Source organism: Carettochelys insculpta, chromosome 5 (genome assembly GCF_033958435.1).
Source record: "Carettochelys insculpta isolate YL-2023 chromosome 5, ASM3395843v1, whole genome shotgun sequence".
Taxonomy (NCBI): Eukaryota; Metazoa; Chordata; order Testudines; family Carettochelyidae; genus Carettochelys; species Carettochelys insculpta.
This window is the reverse complement of record NC_134141.1, coordinates 87,511,656-87,533,098: the sequence shown is the minus strand read 5'-3', so window position 1 is coordinate 87,533,098 and position 21,443 is coordinate 87,511,656. Positions and strand designations below refer to the sequence as shown.

The window sequence follows — 21,443 nt, the reverse complement described above, 5'->3', positions numbered from 1 at the left end:
AAGAGAAACACACATAATTCGTAGATGAAAGTCTGGATAATAAATAGTGACATTAAAGCTTCTGCTTGTTTTCAGGAAGTGTGCACACCTGTGTGTGTTTTTCTAGTTTCCATGTTCTGCTTCCTCCCTTTCTTCTCCTTCCCCCCTCTAGCCCCCTGTCACTTAAGAACATATTGTCCAGGTGTGGGGTTTTAAAGTTACTAGTTACAAATAAGGCCTGGAATCTGCAGTTGGAGCCACACAGATGGATCACATGTTCACAGGCAGTCCCATAGACATCAGTGGAGTTGTGTTGGAAGCACGGGGGTGTCTGCCCTGCACCAGTCCCACTTACAAGATCAGGGAGTAAACATGTAATTCAGGACTTTTTTTTTTCTGTAGGTGAATTTAGTAGGAATGAAAGGAAACAGACTGATAGCTCTGAAAACTGAAACCTCTGTTTATTGAAGGGACCAGGACAGATTACCTGCTAAAGCAAGGCAAACCTCTCCACATATGCATGGCATCAGTGTTCCCTCTAAGCAGAGCATGTGGGGAGCCACCCAGTGCAGATGTAGAGCATCCACAGCCACCCACAGCTGGCAGCACAGTGGTGCACATCCACAAGTCTTGGCCCAAGTAACAAAAAGTATTCCACCCATGGATGGAAAAAATTAGAGAGAACATGGCATGGCACCTCAACTCTAAAGGCTGTGTCTCTGGGATGAGAGATTTTTCTGATTTAGATGTTGGTCCAGCTCTTGCAACTGCCAACAAGTCTGTTAACTGATGCCAGTTTTGAGGTGTGTTGTGTGACATACCCACCTTTCTGCTTATAACTGGATTAATAGCCTCAGTACCTTTCATATTGTCCAGAACGCCTATCAAGCCCTTTTGATTTGTGCTGAATTTGAACTAGTAGCATTGTATGCAGTGTCGGGGGCTATTCCTATATCCGTCTCCTTTCCTGAGAAGAAAAAGGTTGCACAAATGAAGTAAAATGTTGTAAGGACATGTGCTTATTTGCTTTAGAAAGAGCTACTGCCTATTTCAGCTGTTGTTGGTAGCTGAAATATACATTCATGTAGATTCTTCATTGGTAAAAGTGAACCATAGTTTACTGCATTCTTGATGTAGCAGGAAAATAGGGCACAATGAACAAGGGACTGATGCCTCTCACCCCAATATTCTTAGGGGTGCTGAAGAACCTAACTCCTAGAAGTAGGTGCTTAAACAGCTTTGAAAATCTAGGACACAGACTGTGGTGAGAAGTGTGGTAGGGCTTTATTCTGCTTTGTGCCCAGTGTTGTAATTTGCAAAATAGGTGTAAAATACTGTCAAATCAGAATGGTATTGCACTGGTGTAAATGACTACACATGGTGTAAGACAAAGGAGAATTTGGCTCCTACCTGTCACTCACAGAAAACTCTAAAATGAAAAGATTAAGATACTGTAAAATTGTATCTTGTATCTAAATTACTTTATGGGGTTACTGTCAAGCACGGACTCAACCTCTGTTTCCCACCTTTAAGAGTGTCGAATAGTCTTAGGTTCATAAGAGGCTACATCACAAAGATCAAGTCATTTGAGATATATTGTAATATGCCCCATTGCAGGATCATATTTGTCAGTTTCCCCAGTAGACATACAGAAACTGCACAAGAAAATTTACTATAAAATCTGGGTTACATTAAATTATGTTCCATATGTTGCTGCCATTGTTATGGGCACAATAATCATATGCTGTGCTATTCATTAACTATTTTAGAGTGATACAAATGTTATGCTTCTTCCAGCATGCGGGTATTAACCTGAATTAGGGTGACTACATAGCAAGTATCAAAGGCTCTTAGTCTGTTAGATGGCAAGTGTGTGAAAGGGAGCATGGAGAACAAGAAGTCTTGTGGTACCTCATAGACTAACAGATATTTTGGAGCATTAGCTTTGGTGGGCAAAGACCGGCTTCATCAGATGCAACATTAAATTGAGCATGTTTAATTAATGGCCTGTATACGACAAAGCCCTTAATATCAGGATGGTCCTGAAACTATGAAGACCACTACTTGCCCCAGCCTTCACCCTGGATGACTTTTTCAGACAGTTCCTCCAGACAGCTCTGGGGGAAGCGCCAGCTGCAGCGGGGGACGTTTCCTCTCCACAGGTGGCTTCCTAAGGACTAAAGCAGCCACGGCCGGCGAGCTCGGTGCGGGTGAGGCTGCGCCTGGGAGCCGCCAAACCCCGCGGCGCGCGGCCTTTTCCATTGCTCCACGTGCGACCCCTCAGGGACCGTCAGCCTCGCTCTTCCCCGCGCGGTGCTGCGATCCCCGGGGCTCCGCTTCGGCTTCTCTGGGGCACCCCGCCCCGTCTCTCCGCTCCTTCCAAGGAGTCTGCATTTCCTCTGCCGCTTCCGGGAGCCCCCCACTCCGCCCCAGGGCACGACCGGCTCCCGTTACCCGGGGACACCCCCACCCCATGTCCTCGTCACCCTCCGTTGCACCCAGAATCAGGGCTTTTCCGCCCACCACCTGCCGCTTTGGGACACCCCATTCTGCCTCCCGCACCTTATACCCCCCGCACCTTACACCCCCCCCACCTCGGGACACCCCCATTCTGCCTCCCGCACCTTACACCCCCCCCACCTCGGGACACCCCATTCTGCCCCCCGCAGCTTATACCCCCCACCTCGGGACACCCCACTCTGCCCCCCGCACCTTACACCCTCCCAGCTCGAGCCCCTCCTGCCCCACGCCAGGACGCCTCGTCCCACAGTCACCCCACAAACCCTCCTCCCCCCGGGCCGTGCCCCCCGCGGGAGGCGCTGGAATGTGGCCGGGGGAGGCGCTGGCGGAGCGGGGGACGTCAGAGGGAGTGGCCGGTCCCGGGCCGGGCAGCGCCTCCTCTCTCCCGCCCGCCCGGCCAGGGAAGCCGCGGGCTCCGCGCTGAGCTGCCCGCCCTGTCCGTAGCGGCTGCTCCGGGCGCGCGTGGGGGGCGGGGAGCCCGGCCCGGGGTCCCGGCGGGGCCAGCCCAGCCCAGCCCGCGAGCGGCGGCGGCGGCGCTGCAGTGCACGGGGCGGGCGGGTAAGTTGGGAAACAATTGGGACCGTTCCCATTCATTGCGAGCGAGCCTGGGGGGGGGGCGCGCCGGCGGCAGCACGGACGCAGCCGGGGTGGGCGTTCGGGGCTCGCCGGTGCCGGGCTGTGCCGCAGCCGGGCGGGGAAGCACCGCGGGCCTCAGCGATCCGCTAGCTCGGGCCCCGCTGGCTGCAGCCTCGGGCGGCGGGGATGGGACGGGCGAGCACAAATCCGCTCGCAAACCGGGGGCCACGGGGTAACTGCCCCCCCCCCGCTGCAGCCCGGCCGGGGCGAGCCGCTCCCCCAGCGCCGCGGCTGCAGGCTGCTTTGTTGTACGGCGGGGAGGGGGGCGAGGGGTAAGCGCGGCGAGTCCGCGGTGCCTCCGCTCGCCGGCTGGAGGGACTCGGCGGTGGAGCGGTTCTCCTCCCCTGCAGAGAAATCCACCACTCGCTTTCTTAGTCTGCTGCCTGCCGTGTTCCTCCTCAGGGCGTGCAGAGTGACCCGGAGTACATTGTTTGCCCCTGTGGTCCTTTTGGCTGGGTTACTAGGAAGGAGCCCCGAATGCAGGACAGGACAGGACAGGACATACTCTTCTGAGGGAGAATGGAAGCGCTTTGTGCAATCGTAACCCGCCTCTCCGGGAGGAGCTGTTGTGCGTTTAGTAGATAGATGCACAAGCAACGCTATGCGAGAAGTTGTAGATGGACGTAGTTGGGGTTTTGGACAGGCCACCAACAAAACATCTGCAAGCTGTTTTTCTTAATCCTCTACCGTGGGAGTAGTCCTGTGATTAAAGAAAAATCACAGTTCAGAAGGTGGTTTGGATGAATTTTTAATGTGTGTGGAGTGTTGAATCATGTGCATTGTTACAAATTAATTCATTGGATTAACTGAAAAACATGTGTCTCTTTGTTTTGTATTGCAGTATTTATTAGTTTAGGAACAGTGAAAATCCATTGTCTAACAGCATCCCAGAAATACAATTAGGTCAGTGAATAGATTTAATGAAAGTGATGAAAACGAGTGAAGTTTTGATGGGGGTGATGGAGAAATGAGGTAGTTGAAAAAACAACAAGAAGGCTTATCCCCGCTCACACTCCCCAGGCCTTTCCTGGATTTCTCGTGTGTTCTGTTGTGTTAAATACTCACCAGTCACTGATTAGAATTTCACATACATGCTTTCCTGTTCCAGAGCAACACATTGCGAACTTGACAGAGGAGCCCTGAGTAAAACCAGACTTCGATGCTGAATTGTATGTTGATAATGATGCCTATTATCAGGATTCCGCTTTTGCTTTGGGCACTCATTTGTGGCCACACTTCTTTCCCAGGTCGTGTTTAGAAAGCAGAGATTGTATTTCCTTTCAAAGCTCACTTTCATCCTCATCTCCAATATCTCCCCCTCTGCTTTCTAGGCTTTGGTAACTACGCAATAGGAACAGAGAGATAGCCGTGTGCACCTGTATTCTATCAAAACAAAAAAGCAGTCAAGTAGCACTTTAAAGACTAACAAAATAATTCATTAGGTGATGAGCTTTCCTGGGACAGAAGTGGGTCTGTCCCAGGAAAGCTCATCGCCTAATAAATTATTTTGTTAGTCTTTAAAGTGCTACATGACTGCTTTTAAGCAGTAGGAAGTTGATGCAGGGGAGCAGGAGGAAATGAATTAAAACATAAATAGCAGTAGAAAGTGTATTTGTTACTTTAGTGTCATCCAGGAAAAAGTTATTAACATAGCACATGTGTGAAGTGCTATAAAAACTGTCTTACTAACTTACAAGTGTAAAATAAACCATGAGACAGTATTTATACTCCTCTAACATTCAGATGCAACTACATGCATTCATTTACACGTCTTCTGTGGTGGTAAGTCTTACGTTGGGGATGAAGATGAGGGAAAATAGCAACTTCTTCGACCCTTTTTTGAATTATGGCATGGTGTCATTGGAAATTACCTTTGTCCTGTGTTTAAGAAGTTATGATTTATTAAGTGCCTTACTGTTAGTTCAGTGAAAAGTCTGTGTCAGGAGCTGTCTTTGTTTTGCATTGTGGGCTTTTAACATAAAAGTCAATAATACTGTTAAATTAGCCTTTGTTTTGTATACTACAGTACTGTAGAGGCTGTTACTTAAATATTTATTATTTCTACAGGACCATGCATTCTTTTAAAAGGCAGCTGTCTTGAGGGAATAAACTCTTCTCACTTATTAACCATTTTGTTTTCAGTAGTTTTATTTTTATTGTGTGAGACACATTGGTGTAAAACAGGATGCCTTAGGTGTGGGTTGGGTCCTGCCCTGGGAAAGTATGGGGTAGTTGCAGAACCTACTGCACAAGTACCTTCCAGTAGTTGCTACTGCAGCTCTGGTTCAGTGGGTCTGGGCTGAGCTGGGCTCCCCACTCCAGGTTTGGTGACCTGGTGCATGAGGGATCAACACTGCTCAGGTTTGGTGCCACTGCCCCTCTGTAGAGATGACAGAAGGCCAACCAGGCCAAATATAAGTAAGTGGCAATGCACCAGGTTGCAATGTGTCTCTGTCTGTTGCTGACCTTCTTTAAATCAAGACGGGTTGCTTTTTAAATATGTTCTAGGAATTATTTTGGTGAATTTCTTTGATCTGTTTCATACAAGAGATCAGGCTAGATGACCACAATGATGCCTTCAGGCCTTGCAATCTAAGAATCATGCAAATCGGAGCCCGCAGGGTGTTGATTGTCCAGGACTGTGGCCCCAGAGGTTGTAACATCTGGAGAATCTCTGATATATAGAACATCATGTGCTGTGTGGGAAGAAAGTCTATTCATCACTCTTTCAAAAAACAAACCCAGAACTAGGTGCTAAATGCCAGTTTAAACATGTTAATATGCTGCTGAACTGATTTCAGTTGGGCTTGTGGAGTTTGGGGGCTTTTAGTAACAAAGGCAATGCTAACACTTTAAAAAGAAACTTTTTGAAGAGGATGGAATTGTCTTAATACACAAAGGATCTCTCAGATGAAAGGGTTGCAGCTTTGGTGGTATTACTACTCAGCTAAGTTTGTGAGTGTTCTCATTATAAAGTGATGAACATTAGCCTGGAGATTCAAGATTGTGGGGAAAGGAACTCATCCAAAACTGTTTCTTTTGGCCATTGTTGGATGTCTAAAAATGTGTCCTCTTATTACTGAACAGTGGTGGGGAAAATATGTATCTGAACTTACTTATCTTCTCTCATTTGGTTTCTGGCTTATCAGTTTAGATTGTAATCTCTTTGGGGCAGGGACTTTTTTCACTATATCGATGAACTTAGTCTCAACTGAAGCTTCTAAGTGCTATTATAGTACCATTGTTCACATTCTATACTTTAAGGGAGCATCCTGTAGCCCCTTATCTTTCATTTATATAGAATTGTGATATTGCATATAAGACACACCAAGTGGTATAAGAAAAGATTAGGATCTGTTAAGTCATTTCTCTAACATTGCATATCATTAACACATGTTAAGTAATGAGAATGTGTTGTATGCTTGTCGCTGAAATATGCTTTGTGTTTGGGAGGCTCCCAGATACTGGATTTCCAGAGCCGGTGACAAGGAAGGTAACAGACACCCTGGTGGGTGCTGAACAGACCTCACCAGCCATTGTCCTGCAAGGGATCTGCAATTCAATGACTCACCTGCATAAGGACACACTGGGGCAGAGGAATTACTCAACTTGATCTGGATCTCAGCAGGGCTCACCAGACATGTCTGGACTTGTGTCCTCCAGGCACGTTGGGACTGGGTATAAAACAGAACACAGAAGGCCTATGCTTGGCCTTTCTCCTGCCGAGCACTTTTGCTGAAAGCAGTAAGGTCAGTGAGAAGAAGACTGAAGACTCCAGAGGGGACGGGCCCAGGTTGAAGGGACAAACCTGTGTATTAAGGACTGCTGTATATGAGGGTTGTGGAAAGAAAAACAGCTTCATCTAGATGTTGCCTAGTCTAATAGGGATGTGCATTTAGACTGTGTGTTTACATTTTAGTGTGATAACAACTCTGATTTTTTGCCTATCACTCATAATCTCTTAAAATCTGTCTTGCAGTCAATAAACTTCTTATTGTTTTTCTTTGCCAGTGAGTTTGTCTGAAGCATCTGGTGATCTGTTCAGGTCTGAGCAGTAAAAGAGCATATTCCTGAGGTGCAAGGTTGAGAGCTCAGGGAGATTTGGCTGGTGCCTTTTTCTGGGGGTTTTATGAGTGGTTCTGGGAGCATTCCTGCAAACTAGCTGCTCCGCATGTTGTTGTGTTAAGTGATTAACAGTGCGTGGAGGGGATTGCTCCTTGTCACTAGCAAAGCATTATAAGAGACAATCCAGGAGAGAGAGTTGAGGGGGCATAGCTGTCCCACTGTTCAAACTGTACCTTTACTACTACTACTACTAACTTATAAAAGGATGAGTATTTGGTCATCTCTAGTTGCTGATGCACATAGAGCAAAGGTGGTGGGTGAGGTAATGTTTTTTAATTGGACTATCTCCTGTTGATGAGAGAGACAGGCTTTCAAGTTTATCCTGAGCTCTTCTTCCAGTCCCAGCTAACTATAAGCTAGTGTTCTTCTTTAGTTCAAACAGTATCAGTTCATGCTTTTAATACTGGTCATAGTTTCAAACCTCACTGGTGACCAAAGTAAGGAGTCGTGTGCAGATGTTGCTTGTTTTTGCATGAGATGGTTTTTCGTAACTTATTTCAATTTAGCTGTGGGTTCTTCTTGTCAGTAAACAGAACAGATTATAGAAGTAATCCTGGTGCTTGATTTTCTTTATATTGATTTAGCATGTTGAAGACAGTAATAATGTTGTTCTAGTATATGCTTATCAGTAACCAAAAATTGTTGTGATAGTGTGGCATCAGCTATGGCACCTGATGAGAGTGGTTCTCATCACCATTATAACTTGTGCAAGTACGACATTATTTTAAAATTAGGCTGACAGTCAAGTACTGTATAGCTGTCTGATGTGGGAATAGAGAGCTACTGCTGATGAGGGTGAAGAGTGGGACTTGTACCAGTGGCAGCTCCTGGGCCAAACACTAGCTCCATTCCCGGCATCCAGTGTCCTCTGGATTCGGAACTATGCAGGGGAGATAACCCCCTCATCCCTATGAAGGAACCGTGTTATGCTTTCCCTCTCCCCAAACATATGGCATCTGGGAAAGAACCTGTCTGGAAGAACTAATCAGAGACTAGGTGGACTGAAGGACACGGATCATATCTCTACAGTTTTTATTGGATTTTCTTGGTGCTGCACTCAGTGTTTGCTGTTTCCACAAATCCCTGCAATCCTACAAGTCTCTTGATCTCAGATTCATTCCACACTAGCCCTTCATACCATCCTCCGCTCCCTCCTTTCATCCGGTTTGATCCCCCTTTTCTGGTCTTTGCATTTAGCTAATGCTTTTTTTAATCCCCATCCTATCTCAGTCCACAGTCATGGAACTAACACAATATTTGCTGCCCTCACATCAATAGCTCTCCTATGTTGTATCTCTTTCCCCTGCATTTTGTTTTGACCACCGCGAAAGGGGGTGGGGATGCCCTAGTCAGCAGTCCGGATCTGGCCCAGGGTTTGCCTAGATCTGTCCCCCAAAACTCAGGGCTCCACTCTCCAGTATCCAGCCCATTGCAGGGTGGGGTGTGTGGAGCTAGAGTAAGCAAGCCAGGACAGGGTCTGATCCACAGACTCTGCCTGGCTGGGGGAATGGCAGTGCAGCACCGCCCAGAGGATCCACCCACCCCTCTGACCAGAACTGCAGCCAGTCAGAGCTGCTGAGGGTGGTGATTGGGAGCAGTGAGGGAGATGTGCCAGCTAAGTGCCCCCCCCAGCCTGCTCCTGTGCCCCCCTCCCACCCAGAGCCTTCCACCCCTAGCCTGCTTCCGTGTCCCCACTCCCATCCAGACTCCCTACCCCACCTCTCTCCTGTGGCCCCTCCCATGCAGATCTCATGCCTGCTCTCTGGCAGCCCCCTCCTGCACACTGAACACGAACACACACACACCCACCCACACACATACACACATGCGGCCTCCGAAACAGTTAGTCTTGGCTGGGGAAAGTGCTGGACCTTGGTTCCCCCTTCACTTTCCTGTCAGCGGGGCTGGAGTGTGAGGGGAGTGAGGTGTCTCGGTCAGGGGTCATCTCAGTGAGGATGGGTTTTTTAATTTGCTTTTCACATTTATTTGGCCCCTGGCTGCTTCTTCCAGACCCCAGCTTAGATTTTAGTTTCCTTGGGACATGGACTAACGACCGCTCTTGTGTTTGTACAGTATCTTGCACAATGAGACTCCAGTTTTGATTGGTCTCTAGGCATTACCATAATAAACATCATTAATTATAAATAAGCTGGAACACTGCCTAACTCAGCTGCAAGGATAACTAGAGCAAGCCAAGCCCCTGCCTCAAATCAAGCAGCAGGGGACAGGGCTGCAATATGGAAAATTAGCTCTTTAACAATAGGCGTAATATCTTTCCTTTTTAAAAGAGAGAGAAAACCGCCAGTTTTGGTTCTAAAATAAACACCCTGTACAATTTTACAGAATTTCAGTAGGATTGAAAGTTGAACTACTGATACTTTAAAGGCGGTTTAAGTTCCATACCAGAGTTCAGAGTTTTATGTAGGATATTCTGCAGCAGCAGCAGTCTTAATGCTGAGAGCATAGTAAAAAGTTGCATTCCCTGCTGTTTAAGGTATTAGTAATATCATTAAGAGTTGCTGAGGAAACTGGGCATCCACGCCTCATCAAGTAAAGGAAGGAAAAAGAGATTTGTAATTTCCATAGCTTTTCTCTCAGGAGTACACTTATGATTTGCCTACTAGAGGTCATAAATTGTGTTGCTTCATGGATTCCAGGACCAGACGGCACTGGTTTTTGATCATCTGGTCTGACTTGCTGATTAGCCCTGAGAAGAGAACTTCCCCGAAATCATGTCTAGAGCAGATCTTTTTAGAAAAAAATCCATCTTTCACTTCAGTGATGGAGAATCCAACACAGCCCTGGGTATGTTGTTCCAGTGGCTAATTACACCGACTGTTAAAAATATACCCTTCTCTCCAGTCTGAGTTTGCTTAGCTGTAGCTTCCAGCTGTTGGGTCACACTATACTGTTATCTGCTGGATTGAAAAACCCATTATTCCATATTTCTCATGTAGGTACTTGCAGACTGTATGAAGTCATCCTTTTATCTTCTGTTTAAGCTGGATAGACTGAGCTCCGTGAGTCTCTGTCATTACAAGGCATATTTTCTAATCGTTAATCGCTCTTGTGGCTCTTCTCTGACTGCTCACCTGTTTATGCCTTCTTGAACTGTGAGCATCAGAACTGGATGCACAAGTGTGTGTTTAGGCTGAGCACATTCCGCACATGAGGGGCTCCTTGTATTCCTCCATTTGTCTCAGTGTACCACCCTTCCATCCCCTTTTTTTCTTATATACATCTGGTTATATACATCTGCTCCCGCACCCCGCCCTCACACTCCTTCATGCCGGGGGCACTGAGGGAGGTAACCTAGTGACTGATAATGCAGGAAAAGCTGAAGTACTCAATGCTCTTTTTGCCTCGGTCTTCACAGACAAAGTCAACTTCCACATGGTGGGCCTAGACAATGTGGTATGGGAAGGTGGAGGGCAGCCATCTGTGGGGAAGGAACAAGTTCTGAGCTATCTAGAAAAACTAGATGTGCACAAGTCCATGGGTCTGGATTTAATGCACTCCGGGGTACTAAGGGAATTGGCAGAGGTCATTGCTGAACCTTTGGCCATTATCCTTGAAGACTCTTGGAGATCAGGGGAGATACCAGATGACTGGAAGAAGGCAAACGTAGTGCTCATCTTTAAAAAAGGAAAGGAGGACAATCCAGGGAACCATAGACCTGTCAGCCTTACCTCAATCCCTGGGAAAATAATGGAGGGAATCCTCAAGGAATCCGTTTTGGAGCACTTGGAGAGGGGAAAGTGATCAAAAGTAGCCAACATGGATTCACCAGGGGCAAGTCCTGCCTGACCAATCTGATTAGCTTCTATGATAAGGTAACAAGCTCTGTGGACATAGGGAAGTCAGTGGATGTGATATACCTTGACTTCAGCAAGGCTTTTGATACGGTCTCCCACAACATTCTTGTCCATAAGTTAAGGAAATATGGATTGGATCCTTGGACTATAAGAGGGATAGAAAGCTGGCTTGATGGTCAGGCCCAGCGGGTCAGTGGGTCAATATCTGGATGGCAGTCTGCTTCAAGAGGAGTGCCGTAAGGCTCATTTCTGGGGCCGGTGTTATTCAACATCTTTATTAATGACCTGGATGAGGGACTGGGTTGCACCCTCAGCAAGTTTGTGGATGACACAAAATTAGAGGGAGAGGTAGTTACGTAGGAGGGTAGAGAGAGAATCCAGAGTGACCTGGATAAATTGGAGGACTGGGCCAAAATAAATCTGATGCTGTTCAATAAGGAGAAGCGTAGAGTCCTGCACCTGGGGCAGAAGAATCCCAAACATTGTTACAGGCTGGGGACCGACTGGCTCAGCAGCAGTACGATGGAAAGGGACCTAGGGGTTATGGTGGATGAAAGGCTGGATATGAGTAAACAGTGTGCCCTTGTAGCCAAGAAAGCTAACGGCATACTGGGGTGCATTAGGAAGAGCATTTTGAGCAGATCTAGAAAAGTAGTTATTCCTCTTTATTCGGCACTGGTGAGGCCACATCTGGAATATTGTGTCCAGTTTTGGGCCCCCCGGTATAAAAAGGATGTGGATTTGCTGGAGCAGGTTCAGCAAAGGGCAACAAAAATGATTAAGGGTCTGGAGCACAAGACCTATGAGAATAGGCTGAGGGATTTGGGCTTAGAGGTGATTTAATAGCAGCCTTCAACTTCCTGAAGGGGAGCTCTAAAAAGGAGGGTGAGAAACTGTTCTCTGGTGTCAGATGGCATAACAAAGAGTAATGGTCTGAAGTTGAAGAGGGAGAGGTGTAGGTGAGATATTAGGAAAAACTACTTCACCAGGAGGATGGTGAAGCATTGGAATGCGTTGCCCTCAGAGGTGGTGGATTCTCCATCCCTTGAGGTTTTTAAGTCCTGGCTGGACAAGGTCCTGCCTGGGATGACTTAGTGGGGGTCGATCCTGCTTGAAGCAGGGGGCTGGACTAGATGACCTCCTGAGGTCCCTTCCAGCTCTGTGATTCTGTGTGCCCTATTCCCTTTGGTCACCAGCCATGTGTCTCATGTTGGGGGCTGTGTGTGTCTCTCCTTTCTCTCTCCACTCAAAATTACCTTTAATTCTTCCAGTTTGTAAGGTTGGGTGTATGGCTGGTATCCTCTCATTTTTTTCCGAGTAGAAGATGGGCTTTGGAGAGGTAGTGAGTGTCACCTTCACTCTGCTCTCCTTCTGTCTACCGCACTGATTGCGTCTGCATCCCATAGTTAAGTGTCCCACTGTAGGAAGAGTAAAGAGCAACTTATTACAGTAAATGCTTTCATGTCCAGTAGTCCTGTGACCAGGAGGTTGACGAATAGTTGAATGTTCTGGATAACAGAGAGGTATACCTAGCAATGCATAGGACTAAAGAAAAACAAGATTAGATATTAAGAAACAAACAAAAATATCTGCAGAGTACTTTATTTACTAACAACAGTACTATTGTACACTATAAACTTATATGGTCTGTGCTGTACTTATGGAAAACGTACCTAAAATTTACTTGTGGCTAAAATGCTGGTTATTTGAGAGTTGTAGATGATAGAATGCCGGATATGAACGACAACAAGAAGTCCTGTGGCGCCTTACAGACTAACAGATAATTTGGAGCATAAACTGTCGTGGGCAAAGACCTGCTTCGTCAGATGCATGGGTCGGGGGGTTTCAGAGGAGGATATGAAAGAGTTTGCTATAACTGCTCACTGTTCCGGGGCTCTGTGTGACCCCCTCCACCCACAGTGCCAGAGGCTCTAATGGTTCTTTCTCTTTCTTACTCCCGCACCATACTTATTTATTTCCTTTCAGTCTGGGAGCTGAGTCCCTTATGCATGACAACATTTATAAATTCAACGGCGGGGGGGGGCAAGGCAAAGGTGTTAATGGCTCCGTCAGTTGGATCTCTGGTCTGTAAGTGATTGCAGACCTGGTTATAGCTGATGGCTCTGCTAACCACATTCCAGGGCCAGTGTGGTGGGTGCTTCACTCCTTGCTGTGTCTGGGGTCAGGCCAGTGCCCTTGTGGCTAGTGTGCTTTCAGCCATGGGACCTCAGGCTAATCTGGCCTCTTGGGAGCCTGGCAGTAAGATGCCACCTATGCCCTGGGGCTGTCTGCTGAGTCCAGGTGGGAGGATGCCTGGGATGTGGCCTGGCCTGTGCTGGGGATTGGATCCAGCATCAGGATGAGGCTGCTGGCCTCAGAGTCTGGCTCCTGTGGGGTTCAGCCTCTGCTGCTTGCTCCTCCTCGGGCTCCTGCTGTGCTGGGGGGGGTGGGGGGGGCTGAGCCCCATGTTGAGGCTCAGGGCTGAGGCATCTCCCCCCACCCCAGATGTGGTGTAGCTCCTTATAGTAGGGACAGGAGGGTGGTCCTGCCCCGAGTGTCCCACAGTATCCTGGGCCTGCCCATTCCCCTTCTGTGACTCCTTGACTTTGGCCTGCGCCTGTTGAAGGGTGCAGCTGCGGTGGCCCCATTCAGCCAGGGCGGTGGCCATGCAGCTGTAGATTTCTGCATTATGGCATCTGGCCTGGGGGTCTTGGAGGGTAGTCTCCCTGCCCCAGAGATCCAGAAGGGCCTCGATCTTTGGGCTGCATCAGGAGAGGCCTCACCTCTTCTAGCCCTGGTGGGTCCAGGGAGCCCTAAGGCTGCTCCTGTGAGGTTCCCAGAGGTTTTGGGAGGGGTCTCTGCCATCATGTCTGGGTGCGACTGGGAGCGCGTTGCACTGAGCACCCTGTGGCTTTGCTGCTCGCATGCTCTCACCTTCCTTCCAGAGGATTTCCTGGGCTCCCTGCGGCTTTAAGGAGGACTGGAGGCAGGAACTATAGAGTGCTGATTGCTGTGGACTGGGGTCCACCGGGGCACATATGTGGCATCCCAGAGGTCTTTTCTGTTGACAGAAGGCCCCCCCCCAAAATACCTAGACCCACATTTTGTTGGCAGATCTCTGTCAACAGCAGCGTTCTTCCTCGTGCTGAGCGGCGTATGGCTGTCGACAAAAGCTCTCCATTCTGTTCACTTACTGTTGACAGAACGCACTTTGCAATCTGGATGCTCCGCAAGTTTGGTCGACCAGACACTGCCTCAGCTTCTAAACCTGTTCTATAACGATCAGATCTGAGGTGGGAGGCTAATTATTTGATCCTTCTCCAGAAACTGCTGATAGGGATGACAACTAGTGCCATTTTTGCAATTGTAGTTTTATAATGTTTGTTCTCTCTAGAGCTAGCTCATTTTACATAGGTCAATGAATTGCTATTAGTAGGGATCAATTCTAAGAGGAACATAAAAATATCGAGTGTTTTTAAAAGACTTCTCCATTCCTACCCTCCTCTCCCCTCCCTGCAATCTGATACTATCAAATTTGCTGAATTGCATGTGGTCTGGTAACATAGTTTGCAATTCTTCTTTCTGGATGGCACTGCACCAAAGAGAATCTTTGTTTTTTATACTTTGCCTGTTAACGCATGAAAGTCCCTTTGATACAGGCTATGCAAAATAACAATTTGAGGACGGAAGTTAGCAAAGAAAAACACATCACAAACAGAGAAATAATAGCTGTGCTTTTGTGGTCCTGTCAGATGGATAACGTTTTTTTCTTGTAAAATCTGTTAAAGGTCTGAGGTTTAATGAAGGGCAATACTTGGGTGCAAAATTTCAGAAGATGGCTCTTTATATGCCATGAAATATAATGCATGTGATGCACTTCATATGTAATAAGTTAGTATGGCTTTTATGAATAATGTCTATTGAGGCTGCCTAATTTCCTTCAAGGTCCATCGCAGTATGGCTCTTGTGTAAGATGTCTCCCTCTGAGCAAACTAATTTCTTTCAGCAGCAGGCAGGGTAATCCATAATCTTAAATTAACTCAATCTAATAACACCTGCCTTCAATGAGCACAGAAAGGTCTTGGAATAATTTAATATTTAGCAGAAAATTCTTGTCTGAAAAACTGAATTTACTGAAACGGGATTTTCAACGTGTTTCAAATGTGGCAACTCGTAGTACGTTGAGACTAACAGGGCATACTTGATTTTGAATGCATATTTTAAGCCAGACTTGGGGGTTTTCTTTTAGGTATATAACTAGAACATTTAAGTACTGTTCTCACTTTTATGATCTCAGCATAGTCTGTAGGCCAAATTCAACACTGTAATTTAATTATAATTTTATGTTCAACAGAGAAGTGTATACTGTTCTGTATGTTTTTTGGTGAATTTTATCTTTCAGTAACATTTTTATGGCTATCCTCAGTGCAGTGATTTGCTGTTACACATTAATTTACAGTGTCATTAAATTTTAACAGGAAACGCTGACAGTATACCTCAGAGCTCTTGCTTCACCAATCTTAGAGACTCTATTTGTTTTTGATGTAAGTTAGGCTTGAATCTAATTTAACTTCCATGAGTTCATTGTTGAAAATGGCAACAAAATGCAAATAGCACTGTCTGAAATTGCTATGTGCTGGTCTGCCACAGTCAAGCAGACGGAATCCAAAGGCATGTTGACAAACTTAATTTTAAGAGTGTGGTCCATCCTTAATTCAGCAAGTTGCTCTTGAGCCGTTATTGGAAGCTTCTTAGCACTTTCCGTTTCAGAAGAAATCAGTCAAAATCTTTTATATAGGCTGAAAGAAAATGTTAACTGATTTTTTCTTCAGACTTTTTAAATGCTCGCTGACTGAAATGTAACCAGTAGGGTTTGCTCTTTTTCTGGGAGGAACATTTTTATTGTGCTTTTTGCTACTTTTTCACATCAGAGTGTTCCCTTGGCCATGTAGTCTAAACACAGGAGAGAAGATTTTCATTTCTACTGGCATTTTCATGTTCAGTTCATTGAGGTGGCAGAATATGTTGGCGTAGCAGACAAGTTTTGCATACCATGCCACATCAACTAGCAAGTCCATGTTTGCAGAATCCTCCAGAATTAAAAATTTTTTAACTCCTCTCTCAGCTCATACAAATGTGAGAGAACTATGCTGTTAGTCTTCTGCTACAAGCTCAGCAACCAAGTACAGGTTGAACCTCTCTAGTTTGTCACTCTGTCATGCGGCAACATCTCTAATCTGGCATGATTTTATTGAGCAGGATGACCACTTATCAGGGATGTGGCCAAGTTTCCGTGGTCCCATACAGTTTGTTGATAGCCACCAGTCCTGGCTGTCAGTGTTCTGTGCTGTTATTTAGGTGTAATTTACCCTTAAATGTCTTCTGAGAGCCTAGTAAGCAGTGGAAGTGTTGGTAATGCTGCTAAACAATATTGACCATCTATAGTCCAACAAATTCTCTTGTTCAGCACCAGTCAGGTCCCCAGCGTGCTGGACTACAGAGGTTCAACCTGCAGTTTGCTTTCAGTGATTTATCAGAGACTGTAACACAGCTTTTTATCGTTTGCACTTGTTTTTCATTTTGATCCATCAAAGGCTCAAAAAATATTTGCCCTTCTTGGCAAGAGACAGAAGTTTGGTTGCAAGGTGCCATTTTAACAAACCACTGCATGGTTTGAAAGCTTCTCCCCACAGATAAGACATTGTCATAGAGGCCAAGATGATTTACTTGTGAATGGAAATCCAAATTCCCAAAAACTCTCATGGGAGTGTTGCCATACCACTTGGACTTTTTCAATGTCATGTTTAACTTCATCGCTAAAAGTAAATGTGGAGATGCCACATATTCCTCAAATATTTGTCCATTTTTGGGTTCTCAGTTCAGAATTCACTACTGTAACCTAATGGTTAATAAGAAAATATGGTTACCCTGTGAGTGGCAAGGTCATATGAGTGTAGTATGTGTAATGCCTGTCTCACACATGTATATTCAAAGAACAATAGCACTAAGTGCAACTTGATTGTGACACAAATTTAAAATAAATGAGTTTTTTTTTTTCTCCTCACAAGTGACTTTTACAAAATCGCAGGGCAAACCCGTTCATTCCTGAGGGCACACTAGTGGGGAAACGCTGCGCTAGAGCACAAGGATGTTCTAGCCATGCACGTTTTCCTCCCGCAAACACGCCCTGAGCAGGAACTGGATGGAGAGAAGCAGGCTTTGGTTGCTTTACTCCATGTGTGGTTTTTGCTTGGCAAGACAATTCTCAATGTGCTGGTTCAACTAGCTTTATAGTGGTTTTGGGCAAAACAGCCAGAACACAGGGCCCAGCATCCCCTCTTTAAATGGAAAGGCTGAAAAGAAAAATTGAGCAGTGGCAAGCAGAGCAATCCCTACGGGTATGCAGGTCTGGCACACCTCTCCATCTGCCCCAAGCCCTGCCCCCTTCTCCACCTCTTCTTCTAACCCCAAGGTTGTCCTGTCCCACCCTGCCTCTTCTTCCCCCTCCCTGAGCAGCACTGGGAGCCAATGGGGTGGAGCTGGATGAGCTAGATCTGAGTTGTTCACTGCTGCTGGTACAGGGGCTCTCAAAATATAGAGCCTGAGGCTTTTGCCCAGGTCTGTCCCATGGTTGGCTCTGATGGCAAGAAATGTCTGTACCTGCCCCCTACACCCCATTCCTGATTATTAAGAACGAACAGTAATATTGTTCCAATCATCAATATTTGTTCCAGTCATCTTGACTACATTGCTTATGTATTGTATTCCATTCTCCACCATTTTTCACTTTTGGTTTGTTTTGTCTTCCTGTACAATGGTTGCATTTTACAAGTGTGATGTCACACCCCCATATTCATCTTAGTAAATATTATGTTCTGATTATGCCATAATTATTATCCATTTTATATCAGATGTGCCATGTGACGTGTTCTTGGAAAAGCTGTGATTTGTTGAGTATGATCTTATTTGTGTGCACGTTTCATTTGTGTATCTAAAGTTACGAATATTGACTATGAATCAGTCTTTTAAATATAGTTATGCCTAGGTGACACCCACTAGAAAAGATGCTTGCAGTATAAATAGCTGGTTGGTAAGGCCTGTTCAAGATAATGGGCCGTCAGGGAAAACAATAGGTCTTAAGTGTTGGAGAGGTAGCCAACTTAGTCTGTATCTTCAAAAACAACAAGAAGTCCTGGGGTGCCTTGTAGATTAACATATTTCGGAGCATAAGCTTTCCAGGGCAAAGACCCGCTTCATCAGATGCATGAGAGAAGAAGCTCATCCCTCACCTGTTGAGTGTTTCTGCAAATGTTCCAGACAGCTTATGAGTGATGGCTTCTGTGACTCAGCAAGGTTGCAAGGGCATGTGACCAGACCACATGACACTGATCTGCATGTTAGCTACCTCTATTTTTCCACATATTGATCTGGGAACCAAATTTGAAACAAAGGGTTGCCACCATATGAAAAAGCTACATAGTGCAAGGCTGTGTCTACACTAGCCAAAAACTTCGAAATGGCCACGCAAATGGCCATTTCAAAGTTTACTAATGAAGTGCTGAAATAACATATTCAGAGCCTCATTAGCATGAGGGCGGCCGCAGCACTTTGAAATTGACGCGACTCGTCCACACGGGGCTCCTTTTCAAAAGGACCCCAGCTACTTCGAAGTGCCCATCTGCTCATAGGAATGAGGGGACTTCAGAGTAGGCGGGGTCCATTTGAAAAGGAGCCCCGTCGGGACGAGTCACGCGGCGGTGAGCCGCATCAATTTCAAAGTGCCACAGCAGCCCGCATACTAATGAGGCGCTGAATATTTATTTCAGTGCTTCATTAGTAAACTTCGAGTTTTTGGCTAGTGTAGACGTAGCCCAAGAGTGACATCCTTGGTGGCTCTTCACTCCCCCACAACTGAACACCTGAGAGAAGCCCTGAAAAAAAAAAAAAAGGACCTGGAACAGGGGTGGGGCATTCAAGCTGCAAAGCAAGTGCAGTCTGAGCCCTGAGACTCTGCAAGCCTGCTGGTATCAGTCAGGATGAGAAACTGCTAATTCATATCCAGTCTTTTCAGTATTTTAGGCTTAGTTTGCCATTTTATTTATTTGCTAGTTAATCCACTTTGATCTGCTTGCTATCACTTATTAGCTGTGTCTATACGTGCACGCTACTTCGAAGTAGCGGCACTAACTTCGAAATAGCGCCTGTCGCGGCTACACGCGTCGGGCGCTATTTCGAAGTTAACTTCGACGTTAGGCGGCGAGACGTCGAAGTCGCTAACCTCATGAGGGGATCGGAATAGCGCCCTACTTTGACGTTCAACGTCGAAGTAGGGACCGTGTAGACGATCCGCGTCCCGCAACGTCGAAATTGTGGGGTCCTCCATGGCAGCCATCAGCTGTGGGGTTGAGAGACGCTGTCTCTCCAGCCCGTGCGGGGCTCTATGGTCACCGTGTGCAGCAGCCCTTAGCCCAGGGCTTCTGGCTGCTGCTGCTGCAGCGGGGGATTCATGCTGCATGCACAGGGTCTGCAACTCGTTGTCGGCTCTGTGTATCTTGTGCTGTTTAGTGCAAGTGTGTCTGGGAGGGGCCCTTTAAGGGAGCGGCTGGCTGTTGAGTCCGCCCTGTGACCCTGTCTGCAGCTGTGCCTGGCACCCTTATTTCGATGTGTGCTACTGTGGCGTGTGGACGTTCCCTCGCTGCGCCTATTTCGATGTGGTGCTGCGCAACGTCGATGTTGAACATCGACGTTGCCAGCCCTGGAGGACGTGTAGACGTTATTCATCGAAATAGGCTACTTCGATGTAGGCTTCACGTGTAGACGTAGCCATTATCATTTAAAATCGATCTCTTGTAGTTAATGAACTTGTTTTCTATTTTAATTTAACTCAGTATGCCTTTCACTGACATGTCAGGGATGATCTCTGGTTAACACAAGCATATTGTGCGTATTCCTCGCCACACTGAGGGAGAGGCGCACTGAGTAATAAAGTCATGATACTTGGAGTTTTGACAAGCACAGGACATTACAACTCTGTGGTCTCAAGTTGGACAGCTGGGGACTTATCTCAGCAGTAGCCTCTCTATTGTTGGTTCATAAAAAATCATGAATGCAGCTTCAGCTGGTGTTTCCCTGGTTGTGTGAATGCTGGTGGGTGTGTAGGACTGGGGGTGGTTTAGGGCCTATCACAGCAGCGCAGTGCTGAGAGGGAACCCAGGCTCGTGAGTCGGGGGGGTCAGAGATACCCCAGTCCCAGGCAGCATCCCAGGGAATCAGGGAGGCCATCACAAGATTCCAGTGATCTGAAAGACTGTGTAGTCTCTACAGCTATTACCCAATGTAGCAATGAGACTTCTTTCTCAAACTAGTTGAAACATCTTAGAAACGTGACTACATTCCTTCGTGCTAGCTTGGATAGTTTTATAATACAAATAGGAGCACCAGTTTCACTCAGAATTATTAAAAAAAAAAATAGTAAAAAATACACCATGAAATTAAAACTGTAGGATTAATTTAACTCTGGTTGAGAAATGAAGCGATTAAAAGTTACTGAATGTGCTGCATTGAGGTTATGATGTCAACCTTAACTCATTACTCTGTCTTTCAGATATGACAAGTGTTTATGGGCATTTCTCTGTGTGGTCCTTTAATATTTGGAACACTTTTCTGAAGAATCATGCAATAGAAGATAGAAATGTACAGACCTGATTACAAAGTCTGTAGGGATTTATGTTGTAGAAAAGGACAACCAAATGGTATTATTTGTGTTTTTAAACAATGCTATCTGGTAATCTGCTTCACCTTTTAATTCTTTCTAGGCAACATGGACCCATCTGGCCTGAATTTGTGTGTGTGGGGTGGGGCGGGGGAGAGTGTCAGTGTCAGCCTGATCTTGAGAATGAGTGATCAGCTTCAGTGTTTGAAGGGGAGGCATGAGTATTTGTTGGATTACCTGTGTAATTTATGTACCTCAAAATAATGAATTCTTATTACCTGTTAAATACAATTTAGTATTAATTTAACACTCATAAAAAGTGTTCATTTAGCAGCCCCGGTAACTGAAGCCCTGTTTATCTAAAGAACTGGAAGAGCACAGAAGCAGCATTGTTTTTCCATCAACATGACTGTGAAAGGAATAGCTCTTGGAATGAAAGAATAGTTCAGTCTCCTTAGCCTCTCTTGAGTCAACCAACAAGAATGTCCGTTATGTTACTGGTTTCTGTGATGTGGATATTTGTGCACTGAAGGCTACCCAGTAACAACTACGCTCATTTTACTAGCAGCTGTTTAGTTGTTAGTAATTTTCAGGCTGGATTTGCACTAGCAACCCAGAGATGCAAGTCTGTGTTTCATTGCCATTTATCCCCTGAG

The 21,443-nt window shown here is 46.1% G+C and overlaps 1 protein-coding gene across 1 annotated transcript in view; it reads left to right on the top strand.

The window, feature by feature from the left end:
- Positions 1-2,895: 2,895 nt before the first annotated feature.
- LHFPL2 (LHFPL tetraspan subfamily member 2) overlaps positions 2,896-21,443 on the top strand; it is a 185,193-nt gene continuing 166,645 nt past the window's right edge. The window contains exon 1 of the mRNA XM_074995456.1: positions 2,896-3,057. The gene's annotated coding sequence lies outside the window, so the exon portion shown is untranslated. The remainder of the gene's footprint in view (positions 3,058-21,443) is intronic.